The sequence below is a fragment of the Phyllobates terribilis genome, unplaced genomic scaffold, assembly GCF_046119375.1.
Source record: "Phyllobates terribilis strain yellow unplaced genomic scaffold, ASM4611937v1 Scaffold_4__5_contigs__length_816908805, whole genome shotgun sequence".
Taxonomy (NCBI): Eukaryota; Metazoa; Chordata; class Amphibia; order Anura; family Dendrobatidae; genus Phyllobates; species Phyllobates terribilis.
In genome coordinates, this window is record NW_027362764.1 from 37,042,597 (window position 1) to 37,057,927 (window position 15,331).

At 46.1% G+C, this 15,331-nt stretch overlaps 1 pseudogene; it reads right to left on the bottom strand.

The window, feature by feature from the left end:
- Window positions 1–7,765: 7,765 nt before the first annotated feature.
- LOC141264868 (uncharacterized) overlaps window positions 7,766–15,331 on the bottom strand; it is a 68,268-nt pseudogene continuing 60,702 nt past the window's right edge.

Below are 15,331 nucleotides of genomic sequence, written 5' to 3' on the forward strand. Positions count from 1 at the left end.
AGGGTTCGGTTGCTACAGGGTGTAAGGCAGCGCTTGTCATCATCCTGGGGGATACTCGCTTCGCTGCGTCAATCAATGCACACGTGCAATGTCTCTCCGTTTTTCTCAACTCAGCAGTTTATTGCCTCATCATAAACCGCCGTTCACACAGATAATGTCAAACAAGCCCCAAGTGGCAGACAGGCCCACTTGGTTCTAGTTACAGCCTTCAGCAAGGTAATAATAAAGCAATGTCTATGTAAATGTCCATAACATAAAGAGTATTACCTTAGTAGGTTTTAGCTGCTTCAGTCCGCCACCACTGTGGCTCTAAGGCTTGACCACACGTGGTCTCCAGCCCTCCTCCTGTCCAAGGCCACTGGCATCTCTCACACTCTCAGATCCAGGCTCTGCCCTCCAGGACGCTTGTCTGGCACTCCGAGGCTTACTGGCATCCCTTACACTCTCATACAAGGATCCAGGCTTCGCCTCCCAGGAGTCCACCAGGCCTCACCAGGCCTCACACGAGTGGTGTTCCCCCACACACAGGGAACAGCCTCGTGCCTCTCTCACAGGAACAGGCCTCGTGCCTTTCACACCTGACACAGGAACTTAAATCACCCAGGGTTTATATATCCTGTAACACACACACACACAGACAGGACCTTGCTGATGTCACAGTCATGTGATCAGACAGACATTCTGTGCATACAGGACCTGAGCTATGTCACAGTCATGTGACCAGTCACCTGAGGGAAAGGTACATGTTCAGTAAAACACACACACTGGATCACCACAGCCATGCCGCTGCACCACATATTCCCCCCCTCTGTTCAAACTGGTGGGGTTGAACACCCAATATACACAAACATTCTATAACCCACAGTTCACACAGAGACCGTGAACTTGACCATTGCACTGCACAGCCCCTGGAACCTTGGTCAATGACATTAGCCCATTCCTTAGGGACCTACTATCTGGCATTGTCACCGACTTCGTCAAGTCACATTTCCGGGTCGTAAATTTGTCAGACTTCCCCGGCTCCCAGCGGTCAGTCGTAACCTTGTCAGGTCTCCCCCGCTCCCAGCGGTCAGTCGAAACCCTGCCAGGTCTCCCCCGCTCTCAGCAGTCAGTCGAAACCCTACCAGGTCTCCCCCGCTCCCAGCGGTCAATACAGCAGTGTGACTCACATGCTTTGGTATTTAAGGTCCGGTTCGACTCCGTACTGTTCCGCACTCCATTGGGTCATTTGTATGGGTCACCCAAACCCGAGTCACTGGAGGTCTCACTACCTCTAAACCCACACCCACTACTCCCAGGACATCTTGAAAGGTCCCTAACTTCAGCTGTAGCTGTTCTGCTATTTAGGGGGCCCTTTATCTGTCTGGTCTCACAATCTCCAGACGGCTGCCACCTTCTGCTACTCAGATGATGCTGTCCATTCACTTGCAGCCTAGGAGAGATTCAACTTTTCCACCTCTCGCAGGTAGGTCACTCGGTACTCCACCAGCATGCTCATATCTGCAAGACTTTCTTCCGTTCCTATAGCGTAGAACGACACCCTGCCATCTTCATCCGGTATCCAGTCCTGACGATCACGTGGACTGCTTACTTTCACCACACCAGACTTCTTCACCATCATCTGCATGGCTCGGCCATTTCTCCCAAGGAGCTTTCTCACCAGAACATGAGGCACCCGGATGACCTCAGACTGTGAGCCTTTCTCATCAGCTCCAGTTGTCTAGCGGCTTGCTCCGTCTTCAACCAGAGAAACCGCTTTTTGTGAATAAATTGCCAGTGTACGTCACTTAGAATTGCCACCTTCTTCACTGTGACTTCGGTCATGGACAGAACCACCAGCTATTTAGCCTCTGAGGTCAAGTACACCTTACAGGCTCCCACGGCCTTCTTAAACTGGTCATGCACGGACTCACTGGTGCATTCTTCCGTCAAATCCTCAGGTACATCTACGAGGCACTTGTACCAAGACATTTCGGTCTCACCAGTGGTTTCCAGACGATCAACCAGCTCAGGTTTCAGGGACAACTGACTTCCAACTTCTTCACCTTGTATGCTTCCCCTGAGCTGACCCACAGCCACAACTTCACAAATTTTCGTCCTGACCACTTCCATTTCCCATTTATCTTCCGTTACCATACTCTTAGCTCTCCTCAGGTCCACCTTCTCATGGTCTGAGGGAGTGAGTGAAACTTGTTTGCCTTTTCCCTTCTCCAAGAAGACCTCGTTCACTGCGTGACACTTTGCTAGGCGACCTTTGAGCTGTAAAACTTCTTCTTCTAGCTCAGCTACTCGCCTCTCAGCAGCCCATCTCTGAAGCTCTTCCTGCTTCAACTGCTCCTTAACAGTAGGGTTCTCTCAGACGTCTCTGTCTCCAATGCACCCACTCGGCTCTCAACAGCCAGTCTCTCAAGCTTCTCTTGCTTCCACTGGGCTTTTAGCAACTCCTTGAGCTCCTTGATCTCAGCTAATACATCCACTGAATCATCCGAACTCACATCACTCGAGGAGGTATCTGCTTCATACCTCCCATCACCAGCGACCAACTCCTGGCCCTGGTCTGTGGCTTCTTTGACAGACTCCTCCATCTTTTTCTGCTCAGCTTCCGTCTTGCTGACTGTTTCCTTAAGATACATCTCCGCCTTCTGGAGAGTATCACAGGACATCTGTAGCTCCTTCACCTGAGCTTCCAGACCTAGGGTCTTTCTGCGGAGATCATCATTCTCCTCACGGATATCTTGCAGAGTGGTCTCAACCACTTGGCGCACGTGCTCTGCACCCGCCTTATCCTCCTCTAGTTTTTCTTTCACCTTGAGGAGATCCTCATAATCTCTCTTAATCTGTTGCAGTTCCCTATTGCGTTCACCACACTCCTTCTTGGAGTCACACAGCTCCTGGTTGAGCTGTTTGCGCAGTCGTTCTAGGATTTGTTCACGTCCAGAAACTCCATCCTGCCGCGCCTCCTTCTCAAGCTTCAACTGCAAAACCTCTTCATTGATTTTGCGGCGGTCCTCCTTAATTGCGTGGAACATCTCCTTCCACTGGACAACTTCCTCATTGCTTTCTTCCAGTTTTCGCTGCAAGTTCCTTACAACCTGGTTTATTTTCTGCCGTTCAGACTCCAGGCTCAGCTGGTCTGAGGACACGTTCTCGAGGATTTCCCTTCGTTGCTGCCCGTCAATCTGATACTGCTGCCTGATAGGCTCCAGCTCCTGGTCATGACTGGCCGCCTCCTCTTTCAGGGCTGTCAGATCCTTCTGTCTCAGTACTGTATCAGAGGTTGCTACTGGCAACGTCACCTCCTCTTCTTCCAAAAGAGGATCCAAACTTGGAATAAAGGCACACAGCATTACATTCTTCTTATTTTCACTTTCAGCAAAGAGTACAGGAGCAACCTTTTTGTGGCCCCTGCGCCGTCGACGAGAGAAGGACTTTCTCACCTCGTCTATTCCCTCCTGACGGACCTCTCCTTCTGCTTCCTTAGTGTCATCGTCAGCTACGGGGTCTGTGTCACTCCCCATGGTGTTATGGACTAACAGGTCACCTCCCACCTTGGCGTCAACCCCCTCCACTGGAGTCACCCCGTTCTCAACGGTCAAATTGTCATTTCTAGGAGGTACCAACTCACCATCAGCAACAATTTCCAGTTTTCTACACTCCACACTCTTGTGAAAATCCGCCCCTTTTTTAGACTCCGCACCCTTTTAACAACCACACCTGTAAGGGAATTTTTACAAAAAACATCAGCGACAGTCTTAGGACTCAGTTCACAACCTCTCTTACCACCTCCCCGGGCACCCTGGGACAACACTGGCGCCCCCGGAGAGTTCAAAGAATGGTCCACTGCCGCCATTCCACATGGTGCCCACAGCTCCTGCGGTTCCCGCACCATGTCCCGCAAAAGTCTCTCAAATACCTGATCCAGTCCCAACCGGTCCCTCAATCGCTCAACAGCTCCAAACACATCTGCTGCTTTGCTCACAGCCATCACGGTACACTGTTCACACTTGAACTTCATCGCTCTCCCCGAAAAAATTTTCGTGGCCCTGCCGAGCCACCGCAAAACAGGATTTGAGTGCAACATCAATCTTCGCAACCCCACCGAGTTGCAGCAAACAACCGGATTTGAGTGCGACGACAATCTTCGCCACCCGGCCGAGTTGCAGCAAACAACCGGATTTGAGTGCGACGACAATCTTCGCAACCCCGCAAAGTTGCAGCAAGATGCTTTATCCACACTCGTCGTCCTGTGCCATTGCCGCTAGCAACCGGGCTGCAGTTGCCCCTAGCAACCAGACTGCAGTTTGCCCCTAGCAACCAGACTGCAGTTGCCCGCACTCTCGAACCACATGTAAGGCAGCGCTTGTCATCATCCTGGGGGATACTCGCTTCGCTGCGTCAATCAATGCACACGTGCAATGTCTCTCCGTTTTTTTCAACTCAGCAGTTTATTGCCTCATCATAAACCGCCGTTCACACAGATAATGTCAAACAAGCCCCAAGTGGCAGACAGGCCCACTTGGTTCTAGTTACAGCCTTCAGCAAGGTAATAATAAAGCAATGTCCATGTAAATGTCCATAACACAAAGAGTATTACCTTAGTCGGTTTCAGCTGCTTCAGTCCGCCACCACTGTGGCTCTAAGGCTTGACCACACGTGGTCTCCAGCCCTCCTCCTGTCCAAGGCCACTGGCATCTCTCACACTCTCAGATCCAGGCTCTGTCCTCGAGGACGCTTGTCTGGCACTCCGAGGCTTACTGGCATCCCTTACACTCTCATACAAGGATCCAGGCTTCGCCTCCCAGGAGTCCACCAGGCCTCACCAGGCCTCACACGAGTGGTGTTCCCCCACACACAGGGAACAGCCTCGTGCCTCTCTCACAGGTACAGGCCTCGTGCCTTTCACATCTGACACAGGAACTTAAATCACCCAGGGTTTATATATCCTGTAACACACACACAGACAGGACCTTGCTGATGTCACAGTCATGTGATCAGACAGACATTCTGTGCATACAGGACCTGAGCTATGTCACAGTCATGTGACCAGTCACCTGAGGGAAAGGTACATGTTCAGCAAAACACACACACTGGATCACCACAGCCATGCCGCTGCACCACAAGGGGTATTGCACCTCAACCAGAGGTGTGATATTCCACTCCCAGGTAAGGATGGAGTGTGGAACAGGGCTCAGTTAGCTGCATACACACATTCACCCCATTTCCGGGGGACAGCTCGACGGTGCTCCCATTTTTGCAGGCACAACTGACCATGTCCCTGGCTGGAGTGGGGAGGGGGGAGAGAACCAAGTGATGTAGGAGCAGAAGGGGACGGTTTCTGGAGCATAGGAAGGAGCTCATTGGGTGCAGGTCACCTGAGCTCAGACACAGAGAAGCAGATAAAAGGTGGGAGCCATCTTAGTCAGAGAAGTTCAGTTCAGAGAAGGGAGCAGCGGCTCAGGCTGAGCTCAGCTCCAGGAGGCAGGCCTAGAGAAAAGGCTGGGGCCAGAGAGGAGAAGAGAAGGAGAAAGAAGGAAGGAGAAGAGACAGAGGAGTGGAAGGGCTCCAGAAACAAGAAGGTAGAAGGACCCTAAGAGAGCAGAACGGACAGCAACCGTTGCAAACCCGCGTTATATCGGGTGAAGGGTCAGGCTGTGGAAGGGTACTGGATTCCCAAGTTGGTGGAGGTAAATCATCCCTCAGCCAAGAACCGGAGGTCGTGATCATTTATTGGTGCGACCCCCCGCTAAACCTGCTAGGAAGGCACCATATAGCATAGCGGGAAGTGAAGGCCAACGCTTACCCGACACGGTCCGCGGTAGCCGGACAGAAGTCAGGACACTGGTGTGGCACGAGAGGCCAGAGAAAGGACAGAAGGGGGTACTGTGCCATACTCCTGAATTGCCTGGGGGTTGACCAAGATCCTCACCTGGTGGACGCAGCATGGCTCGGGGAGTCCTTGCTGACAGAACTTGGATAACAACTATGAGTAAAAGACCCTGCACTGCATCATTTGACTCTGTGTGATTTCTGCTGTGCCTGCACCATCACCCCCAGCATCCACTTACACTGCCCTGAGGCTACACTCTTCCCGTGGGGAGTTATCCTATCCCTGTGCTGCACACCAACACCAGCCTCAGCGGCCTACCTTGCAGCAGCGGTTATCCCTGACCACAATCCACGGACATTCAAAACACTGATAAATAGACTGCCGCCATTTGGTCTGACCACCCTGAGCCACGGGACCGGGTTGCCACTACTACCCCCATCAGCACCGTACACCAGAAGGCCCGGTTCCGGATACCCCACGGCCCAGGGGGCGAGTCAACAGCAATGGTCTATCCTTTCATTGCCATATCCACACATACCAGAATTCAAATCACCAATGCTAACTTGTTACAAAAGGGACAAGAATTTCAGGGACAGATTATTTAAGCCTGATATTGGGTCATTCAAAACTCAAACACGACAACAAACTCTCTCTTCTGTCCGATGTGGAACTTTTCCATGTCTTCATTACAGTCAATGTTCTTAAGGGCGACCGTATTGTACACCCACATACAGGACAAATATAGCGGTTTTACATGTGACTCTTCATTAGTGATATATGCTATAAGAAGCCCCAGCTGTCTCATATACATTGGTGAGACTTCCTAACGTATTCGAGACCGTATTTCAAAGCATCAGAAGTAAATTGTTGGAATTTCCAATCCCACATCATTTTATCATACATGGTTTATGTGAAGGATTAATAATTATCTTGGTACATACACTGTCCCTTCATCTTAAATATATTGTGTATTATTAATATGATGTAATTTCTCTACATATTGATTTTTATTTCATACTGGCGCTTTCTATTAATTATGCTCTACTTTTGCCTTCTCTTTGCCCCATTTCTGTCCTCTTCTACATATTCTATCATGCCCTACTTCCTGATCTTTCCTTCGGTCAATGTTGTCCATCATCCGGGGAAAGTGCATCATCGCGATCCAGCGATACATCACCATTCTGCTGATGACATCAAATAAACTTGAATTGGAGCGCCTGGTTCTACCTTACTATGTGTAAATGGCGTCATTCCAAACTCCAACTTGTCCCGCAAAAAAAAAGTCTTCCTACGGCTATGTCGACGGAAGAATAGAAACACTTATGGCTCTTGGAAAAAGGGGAGGAAAAATAAAAGTGCAAAAACAAAAACGGGCCGCATCAGGAAGGGAATAAAAGCAATATGCAAGTAATGCAATACACAAGTGGACAAAGAGTACAACTTGGTTTTTTAAAAAAGTTTTTTTCCCCTCCCCAAAAAAAACAAAGACTAAAAAATAGTCTAAAAGGATAAATAATTGATAAATAATCCTGCATAAAAAGTGCACAATTATAATGGCGCATCAAATAACAGGAACTCTTTTTTTTTTTCTGCACAGTAAAAGGTAGCGATAAAATACACAAAAAGGCAGAATTTTTGGTGGTTTTACTAGGTTGTTTTTGTTTTGTTTTCTTTATATTTCTTTGCTAGATTAAAAGAAAATACAATAAAAATAAAGATGTAACAGTAAAAAAACTTCAGCTCATTCCAGACAAAACACAACCCCTAAGAGCAACATTGGCGGAAACATTAAAAAGATATATAGATTTCTAAAGTGGCAACACAGATTTTTTTATATATAAAATTTGTTTTTAATTTGTATTGCTGCATTTTGTATTTCTTGCTACAGCACAGTAAACATTGGAAAAAAACAATCTGAAGAAACAAAGCGGAGTTTCCTGGAAAGAGTAAAAGTCAATTAATATTTACTACAGAAGACATTCTAGGCATGATTATGGCTTCTCTCGTATGTGAATGCATTGATGTTGAAGAAGAGCTGTTTTCTAAGCAAAACATTTCTCACATTCTGCGCAGGAAAATGACTTCTCTCCTGTGTGAATTCTCTCATGTGTAATAAGTTGTGATTTCCTAGCAAAACATTTCCCACATTCTGCACAGGAAAATGATTCTCTCCTGTGTGACTTCTCTCATGTGTAGTAAGATGTGATTTCTGAGAAAAACATTTCCCACATTCTGAACATGAAAATGGTTTCTCCCCTGTGTGAATTCTCTCATGTGTAGTAAGAACTGATTTCTGAGCAAAACATTTCCCACATTCTGAACATGAAAATGGTTTCTCCCCTGTGTGAATTCTCTCATGTGTAGTAAGAACTGATTTGTGAGCAAAACATTTCCCACATTCTGAACATGAAAATGGTTTCTCCCCTGTGTGAATTCTCTGATGTGGAAGAAAATCTGATTTCCTAGGAAAACATTTCCCACATACTGAACAAGAATATGGCTTCTCTCCTGTGTGAATTCTCTTATGTGTAGCAAGATTTGATTTCCTAGCAAAACATTTCCCACATTCTGCACAGGAAAATGGCTTCTCTCCTGTGTGAGTTCTCTCGTGTGTAGTAAGATGTGATTGCCGAGCAAAACATTTCCCACATTCTGAACAGGAAAATGGTTTCTCCTCTGTGTGAATTCGTTCATGTATAACAAGTTGTGATTTCAGAGGAAAACATTTCCCACATTCTGAACATGAATATGGCTTCTCTTCTGTGTGAATTCTCTCATGTGCAGCAAGACATGATTTCTGAGCAAAACATTTCCCACATTTTGAACATGAATATGGTTTTTCTCCTGTGTGAATTCGTTCATGTATAACAAGTTGTGATTTCAGAGGAAAACATTTCCCGCATTCTGAACATGAATATGGCTTCTCTTCTGTGTGAATTCTCTCATGTGCAGCAAGACATGATTTCTGAGCAAAACATTTCCCACATTTTGAACATGAATATGGTTTTTCTCCTGTGTGAAGTCTCTCATGTGTAGCAAGAGATGATTTCTGAGAAAAACATTTCCCACATTCTGAACATGAATATGGCTTCTCTCCTGTGTGAATTCTCTCATGTATAACAAGTTGTGATTTCAGAAGAAAACATTTCCCACATTCTGAACATGAATATGGCTTTTCTCCTGTGTGAATTCTCTCGTGTATAGCAAGATGTGATTTCTGAGCAAAACATTTCCCACATTCTGCACAGGAAAATGTTTTTTCCCCTGTGTGAGCTCTCTCATGTGCAGCAAGACATGATTTCTGAGCAAAACATTTCCCACATTTTGAACATGAATATGGTTTTTCTCCTGTGTGAAGTCTCTCATGTGTAGTAAGATTAGATTTATGAGCAAAACATTTCCCACATTCTGAACATGAATATGGCTTTTCTCCTGTGTGAATTCTCTCATGCGTATGAAGCTCTGATGTATGAGAAAAACATTTCCCACATTCTGAACATGAATATGGCTCCTCTCCTGTGTGAGTTCTCTCATGTGTAATAAGATTTGATTTCAGAGAAAAACATTTCCCACATTCTGAACATGAATATGGCTTCACTCCTGTGTGACTTCTCTCATGTATAGCAAGATGAGATTTATGAGCAAAACATTTCCCACATTCTGAACATGAATATGGCTTTTCTCCTGTGTGAATTCTCTCATGCGTAACAAGCTCTGATGTAAGAGAAAAACATTTCCCACATTTTGAACATGAATATGGCTCCTCTCCTGTGTGGGTTCTCTCATGTGTAATAAGATTTGATTTCTGAGAAAAACATTTCCCACATTCTGAACATGAATATGGCTTCTCTCCTGTGTGAATTCTCTCATGTGTAGCAAGATATGATTTCTGAGCAAAACATTTCCCACATTCTAAACATGAATATGGCTTCACTCCTGTGTGAATTCTCTTATGCGTAACAAGCTCTGATGTATGAGAAAAACATTTCCCACATTCTGAACATGAATATGGCTTCTCTCCTGTGTGAATTCTCTCATGTGTAGCAAGATATGATTTCTGTGCAAAACATCTCCCACATTCTGAACATGAATATGGCTTCACTCCTGTGTGACTTCTCTCATGTGTAGTAAGATGTAATTTCCGAGCAAAACATTTCCCACATTCGGAACAGGAAAATGGCTTGTCCCCTGTGTGAATTCTTTCATGTATAACAAGTTGTGATTTCAGAGGAAAACATTTCCCACATTCTGAACATGAATATGGCTTCACTCCTGTGTGACTTCTCTCATGTATAATAACATGTGATTTCTGAGCAAAACATTTCCCACATTCGGAACAGGAAAATGGCTTGTCCCCTGTGTGAATTCTTTCATGTACAACAAGTTGTGATTTCAGAGCAAAACATTTCCCACATTCTGAACATGAATATGGCTTCTCTCCTGTGTGAATTCTCTTATGTGCAGCAAGATATGATTTCTGAGCAAAACATTTCCCGCATTCTGCACAGGAAACAGTTTTTTCCCCTGTGTGAGTTCTCTCATGTGTAGCAAGATATGATTTCTGAGCAAAACATTTCCCACATTCTGAACATGAATATGGCTTCTCCCCAGTGTGAATTCTTAAATGTTTAACAAGTCGTGATTTAAATGTAAAACTTTTTACACATTCTAAACATGAATATGGCTTCTCTCCTGTATGAAATCTTTTATGTTGAGAAAAATCTGATTTCTGAGCAAAACACTTCCCACATTCTGAACTTGAATATGGCTTCCTTCCTTGGTGAGTTCTTTCAAGTGTGATAAGATGTAATTTATCTGTAAGAGATGAGTTTTGAATAATATTTACATTAAACATTTATACAAGTGTAAAAACATTCCATACGAATTGCAATGTATGTAGCAAAGTTATATCATTAAAGGAGTTGTCCAATATTAAGAGAACCCCTTCTCATACCCTACGCTTGGCCCCAATAGAATAAAAAAGCTTATACTCACCTCCCATGCCGGTGCTGTTCCCGTGGTGACAGCACTCAATCTCCCTGGGGCTCTCGTGCGATGTTGTGACACGTGACCCCGGTGCCAAATCAGCGCTGATATCATTGTCCAGTGAGTGCTGATTGGTCGCTGGGGTCACATGTCACAACATCGCACAAGAGCCCCGGGGAGTGTGAGTGCCGACACCGCAGGAACAGCGCAGGCATGAGAGGTGAGTATAAGCGTTTTTATTTTATCGGGGCCAAAAGTGGGGTATGAGAGGAATTGTCTAAGTAGTGGACAACTTCTTTAATTGACTAAAGTGTCATTTACATGGGGAGATAGTTGCAAAACAATCAATTATACTAATGTTCATTTCCCACCATTGCCCAGTATAAACATCCAATGACAGACAAAAAAACATTTGTAATTTGTCACTGATCGTATGTTTTATACAAGCCGCATTTCCACTTGTGGAATAAGACGATGTTCTGAGGACAATAAGAAAAAAATGCATAAAAGGAGGGAAACAAAGCATCACTGCCACAATCCCAATGAATCAAAATAAGCCCAAATCATCTTCCAATATTCAATTAGTGCACAGTATGGGCCAATATCTGCACCCGTTAAAGGGCCCTAAAAGGGGTTGTCTGTCGCCATGCTAATGATGACTTATAATTAATAGTAGTGGAAAACGTTGAGATTTTTCATTTTGGGTTTTTATTTGTTCCTCCCTTTCTTTAAAGAGCCATAACTTTTTACCTTTCCATCTTCAGCTGTACGATGGCTTGTTTTTGTTTGCAGGACGAGCTGTAGTTTTGAATTGTGACATTTATTTTCGCATTCAATGTACTTAAAAATGTGAAAAAAAAGTGAGTTGAAATTGCACAAAATACGCCATTGTGCAATTGAATTTTGGGTTTTGTTTCTACGGTGTTCCTTGTGCACTAAAAATGACCTGGCATTATGATTCTCCAGGTCAGTATCATTACGGCAATACCAAATTTGACTTTTTTAAATTAGAGTAACGAAAAAAATTCAGAAACTCATAAAGTAAAAAATAAATATTTGTTTGCGTCACCATTTTCCAAGACCTGTAATGTTTTCATTTTTCAGTCGAAGGAGCTATGTGAAGGCTTTTTTTTTGTGCCCTTTGCTGACATATTAAGCGATACTATTTAGGGGTAGATATGTCATTTTGATCGCTTATTTTTTGCTGTTAATCTCTGACAACGGCATTTACAGCACACGTCCTGAGGGGTGCACCATTCTACATGCCAATGCCCCCCCCCCCTCCACTATCATGTCTGTGACTGGAGTTTATAGCAGTACCCTCATAACAGGCACGGGAGTCTTCAGCAGACCCCCGGCTATCATGGCGACATATGTCGGGCAAGGGTTATAGGAACCAGTTTTTCACTGCAGAAATAGTGGTAATCTGTAATTAATTAGCATTTAAATCATATCTATCTGGTTTATTGGAGCAGCGGCTACAGGGAGAAAATGCAATTATATCCTCCCTGCAATTTTTACTTCCTGTATCCAGGGCAGTGTGGGAAGCTGCAACAGTCACTGCTCACTACACAGTGAGCGTGCAGTAATCACTTCTCCTGTTACTGCCGCTGAGGAAATGATTATAGTGATCAGTGAGTGTTACAGCTCCCCGTACTGCCCTGGTGGCAGGAAGTGAGCGGCTGCAGGGAGAATGTAATTTCATTTTCTCCCTGCAGTTACTCTTTAAGTAAACCAGTAAATCATGATTTAAAAGCCATTTCCCTGCAGATTATCACTACTGTATATCTGCAGGCAAATAGCAATTTTGTAGCTGACGGGTTCCCTTTAAGGGTCTTCTTAGACAGGCAGATATTGGCCTGCAACAAGCTTTGACTAACTATATCGGAGGGTCTTTATTCTCCCTCCACCACTGTAGAGAATAGATGAACGCTTGGCCAAACGTTCATGTCTATGAAGTACTTGGTGGAGACTGCGTTGTGTCTATACTGACTTCAATAACTGCATGTCCATGTCACAGGTGTGTCAGATGTGACAGACAGTCGCCCTGCAGTTGGTTGCAAGAGATCTCTTTGTTTGGCAATAGAAACACCTTCTTAGATCTGTCTCACTCTAGGACCCAGTGGCTACCTTTCTCTTGCTAATTAACACCCAGGGCTGGGTGTATAAATACCTTCAATTTGCAATAGGGAGGTGCCGGTGATATTCACATGACCCCTTGTGAAGGCTTGGAGCAAGTGCAGTTCTTACTTCCTCTCTGGTGCTAAGAGGACGTGTGTGCAATCTCTCTGAAGTTGACTCAAGCTAAGCTACTTCCCCCGTGTCTGTCTCCCCTTGCTGTCTTTAGTGTGAGTGGGGACTGACTAGCGCTCATCCCACTCCCCCCCGTTCCCTAGCCAGACCCTAGCTCTAGTGAGAGACAGGGTTTTAGGTTCCTGCTCGGCGACTGATGAACAACCAGTATAGGGACGGTAGGGAAGGACAGAGTGATATCAGATCAGCCTAGGAAGTCTCCATCTCCTCTGTCCTTAGTGTCTGGGCTCCCTTCCCCTCATCCCTTCGTGTTGCACTTTGTCTTTCCTACACTGTGCGTGACATTATCACCGGCCGTGCACATTTAGAGAAAAAAAAAAAAAAAACCTGGGTTTAATCGTGTGGGGTTTTTTTGGCGTGTTTTTTTTTTCCTTTCTCCCTTGGGTATGGGTTTAGTTGCAGAGCTCGCATAGCGGCTGCACAGTTTGTCTCTGGAGTTGAATGACCTCTTCTGTGAGGTTCAGCAACAGCATCAGCGGCAACAGGTCGCTAATGTGGGGGTTTAGCAGGTAGGCCTGCCCAGCCTGAACCCAAGGTTGCCCTCCTGGACAGGTTTTCAGGAGGTAGGGACAATTTTTTTGTATTCAAAGAGGCCTGCAAACTGTATTTTAAACTTCATCCTTACTCCTTTGGAAATGAGGAGCAACGGGTTGGTATTGTGATCTCTCTACTGCAGGGAGATCCTTGATCTTGGGCATTTTTTTTTACCACAGGATTTGGTTTGTCTCCAGTCTGTAGAGGGTTTTTTCGGGGCTCTGGCCCTCATCTATGATGGACAGCGGCACCCCAATTCGAGTACAGAAAGCTCTCCAGAACTTAGAAACAAACTGGGTTCCCCAATCTGACACCACATTAGAGGGATCCCTGTGAAGCTTCACGATCTCATTAATAAAAACCCGAACAAGAGTCTTGGCATTCAGAAGTGCCAGTAACGCGATAAAATGAACCATTTTATTGAACCTATCTGCAACCACAAGAACCACAGTCTTGCCTGCAGATACCAGTAGGTCAGTAATAAAATCCATGGACAAGTGTGTCTGACGCGCCCCCTGGGCCGTGGGGTACTCGGTGCCGGGCCGGTCGTTGCTAGGGGAGATGTCACAGTGGCGGCGACCCGGTCCGTGACCCAGGGCGGTCAATCCAAAGGGGGATATTTACAGGGGATTTTAGGTACAAAGTTAGTGACGCCACCTGTGGTATGCAGCTAAAGGGAGCCGCCGCTGCGGAGCAGGTCCTCTGGAGCTGATGTTAGTGCAGCAAAGCTGGTGTGGCTCTCCACAGGTAGAGCTTAGCTCCAGGGCAGTGCAAATGTTATAGGTGATGCTGGGCGTTGTAGTGCAGGGGCGATGGCGCAGATAATAATCACAGAGGCAGTGGAGTGCAGTCCTCAGGGTCTTTACTCACGGTTGTTGCAGTCCAAGTTACAGGTACCAGTGTAACTTCCCTCGTCGTGCTGCGCTTACTCAGGGAGGGGTTCAGCCAACCCTCAGATATCTACGGAGTACTTAGCGGGTCCCCCTTCTGTGTGTTCTCCCTCTCTGGCCGTCTCCCTGCACCTCATACCTAGTGTCCCAATCCGGTACCCTTGTCGTCTGTTCCGTCCCCTGGGTCTTATATAGCTACCTTCTTGATGAGACTGATATGGACTGTTGGCTGCAGGACTTGAAATACTGCAGCCTCCGGTTTCTAGTTGAGACATAAAGTCCTCCGCTAGTTGAGGGACCGGTCCCCTTTGTGTGGCCTGACCCCTCCACCTTCTTGTGGATTCGGGCGTACGGGTGGCCTCCAGCACTGCCCGTACCCCTGGGGTCCCTTCCTCATTCCTGGAGCCCTTCTCCGGCTCCTCTCCTTCCTCAGTCCTAGGCCTCTCCTCAGGCCCTCCTCCTGAGCAGAGCTCCTACAGAGCTCCTGCTCCTTCCACTTCTCCTCTCAGACTGAACTGAACTAAACTGAACTCTCCTCACTAAACAAGATGGCTTCTCTATTTATACCTTCCTTCACAAGTGCTCCCCTAATCTTCTTCCTCCACCCACACCCACTACATAGTTCCACCCTTCAGCTAGGGACCAGGGACTGTGCTCTCCCTTAGAAGCAATCTCGCCCTGCCCCCCACTGAAGTGGAATGTGTTGGATGCAGGTGTTTTAGGATCCCGAGCTGCACTCCTTCCTTACCTGAGAGTGAGATACTACACCTCTGGGTGAAAT